The sequence below is a fragment of the Parasteatoda tepidariorum genome, chromosome 6, assembly GCF_043381705.1.
Source record: "Parasteatoda tepidariorum isolate YZ-2023 chromosome 6, CAS_Ptep_4.0, whole genome shotgun sequence".
Classification (NCBI taxonomy): Eukaryota; Metazoa; Arthropoda; class Arachnida; order Araneae; family Theridiidae; genus Parasteatoda; species Parasteatoda tepidariorum.
In genome coordinates, this window is record NC_092209.1 from 42,958,295 (window position 1) to 42,962,433 (window position 4,139).

Here is a 4,139-nt window from a genome sequence, read left to right on the forward strand (position 1 = left end):
AAAAGAACAGTTGCTAACGTGAGCAAATACGTGTCAACAACCAATCAGCATCGAGATACACACACTCCTTCGAATACCTGTAAGCAACGGTACATGTGTTTGTGTCGTACCTGATTGGTTTTCGAATCGACAAATGCCACGATTTCCCAAGGATGACATCATTTGGAGATATCTGATTGTTTTTTGAAAGTAGTATTTTCTTCTGAAAGTAAAAGTATAATTTTGAAAGAAAAAAATGAATTTGAAAAATAATCATAATAATCATTGCATAAGTTTTTAGTTCAAAATTACTTAATTTAACTTTTAATATTTTTTGCATCAAAAAATCAACTATTTATTCTTGGTTTCTTGTTGCGGTTTGTAGGATTACAGAGTTCGATCTAGACAGGTAAAATTGTCGGTCATCCTAGGGTATTAAAAAAGTAGTGTAATTAAAAAAGTAGTTTTGGGCGATGAAGTAATTGGGATTTCAAACGAAAGGCAAATAATTTCTAGTTTTGTACGAGAAAAAATATGCTGATTTTTGACCATTTTTATCCTTTTTACTCTCCGATTAGCCTTGATAATAATTCGTAAGAATTCGAAAACGGTGCTTTCTTTTTACTAAATATTTACATGAGACCCTTAATGTTTATCTTTATTTAACTTTGTTTCTTTTTTTACAGGTTTTGAAATATAAATAGCGAGAGAGATCATCATGAAACAACCTGTTAACATGATGAGACCGCAAAGTGTTAACATGATGAGTCCCGCAAATTGCAAAGTGTATAGCGAACACTTTGCAATTTTTCTTCATATCTTACTAGAAATATATAATCAAAAATTTTGCCACTGAATTTAAAAATAATTAATAATAAAATACCAAGAAAGTATTTAGAGTCAAACACGAGTTTCGGAAGTAGCAGACAATGCCTTCTCTCACTAATTGGAAAGTCTGTTCTTCACATCGTTTTCATCTTTTTATTCGAAGGTGATTAATCTTTTCACCACATTTTGTTTCCTCGCTTTGGCAACACATCAACTTCTTGCTTCAAAGAAGTACTAATGTGCGTGACGTTGTAAGATCACAAACAAAAGAAAACTAATTCTTTTCCTGGTGAGAAAAAGAGATAAAGTCAAAGCGCGCTTGGTACATTTTCTGCTAAAAACTTTTTGGTGGACCGCATTGCAAGGGGTGTGGTTGAGTGCTCCAATCACTCCATCCATTGAACGACTATTGATCTTGCATCTGTCACTGTCAAACGGTCCTCACTAATCGCAGTTTGTCGCCAGTTATGTTGGCATGGAGACTTTATATGGGCCTTGGCGATTTTTTTCACTTTTTTTATTTGAACACATCATCTCTGAAATTACCAAGCAGATAGACATCAAGGGAAAAATAATATTAAAGGAAAAAAAAAGGAAAAACAGATGTTGATGAGAGACAGAAATAATAAAAAAGAAACTGACCTTAATTCCTTTAAACCTTTTAGCTTTAGTTTGAAGAATTACTCTTCTTATTGTCATCGCCAATTTGGAGAAGTAAGGTAAAAACTGATGTCACGTGATATATAGATTTGTCCTTAGAGGAGTAATTGGGGTAGAGAGCGAGCAACCCTATTCAACCCGCACCAAAGTAAAATCACGTGACTTACGGCAAGCGAGTTTTCTTCGCAGTCGCATTCTAATGTTATTTAAATGGACGTCTAGTTCTTGCATCAGCTATCTCGTTGAATGATTTGAATTAAAGATGGTTTTATCTTGTTGTGCTTATGGATGTAATGAGAGGCAAGTCACCGGAGGTCCTATAACATTTCACAGGTAAGATTTCGCATTATTATTCATTATTTTTACGATGATGTTTAAATAACTGTCCATCGTACACGCGTTGTTCACTTATTTTACTTAGAAATGTTAATTTTTTAAGCATTTAAACACTATTTAAAAATCTAGAATGCATTATTATAATATGCTAATACTATCTGGCTCAATTTTTTTGTCCTTTTAACTATTTTTATTCCCTTTAGGGCATTTCAATTATAAGTTCGTCTTTTTTCACTTGGCGAATTTTTTTTCTCGCCAAATGACATGTAAACAAACTTTTTAAATAGAATGCGTAGACTTATTTTGTTCATAATTATGTACAGAGATAATTAATTCTTTATTATTTTATGGTGGTATAAATTTATTTATTCTTTGTTTTAAATTTTGATAAGTTTATGATTTTATTTTTGAAAGGAAATTTCAAGCTGTTTTGTTTTGCATGTTAGTGAAATGAATAAATTACGTTATTAATGGAATTCGTTTTATACAAATTGATTGAATTTTCGCTGTATTATATACGATGAACTGATATTTTCACATTGATAATTAATTTACATCTCATTTAGTCCCATTATGTATTATAAACACTGGTAATTCTTGCTTGGTATTTTTCTAATTTTTAACTGGAATAGTATTTATTCTATTGCAAAGATTTTTAATTATTAGGCATACATTTTTAAAATCTATGATATTATGCCATTAAAAGCTAATTTCTGTGTCCAAAATAACATCATTGAATTATTATAAAATAATTTAAAAATCTTTTTTAATGTCTATACGTGAAATATAAAACTATGTCATGCATCAAACAATTTTATGTTCATTTTTAAATAATGATAAAATTAATGTTAAATTAATTTTTTTCTGCGTATGTAAATCTACAAGTTAATTATTACAGTTACATATAATCTTACATTTTAGCAAATACATTTATAGTACAAAAATGTCATAGTGAATTGTTATTTTCATAGTTACTTTTTCTAATGTAAACTATTTCAAGATGAACTCTCTTTATGCTATGTAATTTTTTATTCAAGTTTTCTTTTATATTTTATTATTTTTTTCTTTGCTCATATTTTTATATAGTTAGTTTTATTTTATTTTTTTACTTATTTTTTTGATAAAAAAATATTTATCCGCTGAAACTTAATTGTTTGGTTTCCAGTTTTCCAACGGATGCTGAAAGAAAAAAACTGTGGTTGACTAAAATTCGAAGAGATGATTTTACTCCTTCTAAATGCTCAAAAGTTTGCTCAAAACATTTTACTGAGGATTGTTTCGACCGTCAAAAATTTGGAGGCACTTGGTTGACAAAAGATGCAGTTCCTACATTATAAAAAAATAATTTGTATTGAAAAATTGGCTTTGATAGTTATCTTTTAACTGTTTTATGTTGCATTAAAAAAACATGTTTCATTACAGTTCTAAGTGGTGTGAAATTATTGCTCCAAACATACCCAAAATGGCTAAATTTATACTCTAAATCAAATGAAATTTGCTACTCCATACTAATAACCTCACTGGTGCACTAGAATTAACCAACTCTAGTGTTTGATACTCAAAATTATTGGTATATATTTCTGAAAGATGCACATTTATATTAACATAATTATCAAAGTTTCTTTTCGTAAACCAATATAATCTTTTCAAACTTTGGAATACATTTTAAAAATGAATAAATCTCAATGACCCAAATGACTGCAAACTTTCCTTACATAGTTTTTTTTCTTCTTTTAAATATTGCATTAAAAAAGACTTAAGTAGATATATAATTGATATTTTAAGAAAATTTGGATAGAAAATTAGAATCACTCAATTATGGATAGCATAAAAGTATTCTTTCTTCTGATAGCATAAAGTATCTCTTCATTTGAGGAAGATCTCTTTTGTAAAAATGTGCATATTTACTACAATTCACATTCTATTCAGTAAAACTAGTTGAAAATAATTTTTCATGTGACGTCTAAAAAATTGATTAAAAAAAATTTTATGCATTATTTTTATGATAATCGATTTTTAAAAAATATAATTTATTGAATTCATTTATATTGGGCAACTTCATTAAGTTGACAATCGTACATCGCATACTTTTTTAAACATTACGATGATAAGATAATAAAAATATTCGGTTGACAATTGATATTTTGAGGAAATTTACAATTACTTTTTAAGATTAAATTGAATTCTTTCTTCTTAGAGCCTAAAGAATTGTTAAAGTGTGTATGTGTATCAATGCATTATTTCATTATAAATTTTTAAAAAGTACAATTTTTCTAAAATAAATATTTTGAGCAACTTTATGAATTAACAATCATACGGCAAATAAACTCAGACAA

The 4,139-nt window shown here is 28.1% G+C and overlaps 1 long non-coding RNA gene across 1 annotated transcript; it reads left to right on the forward strand.

Annotated features, from left to right (window-relative positions):
• Positions 1-1,655: 1,655 nt before the first annotated feature.
• On the forward strand, positions 1,656-3,231 carry LOC107440061 (uncharacterized). Its single transcript, XR_001583594.4, has 2 exons — positions 1,656-1,800; positions 2,969-3,231. It is a non-coding gene; the product is annotated as an uncharacterized lncRNA (long non-coding RNA).
• Positions 3,232-4,139: the final 908 nt, after the last annotated feature.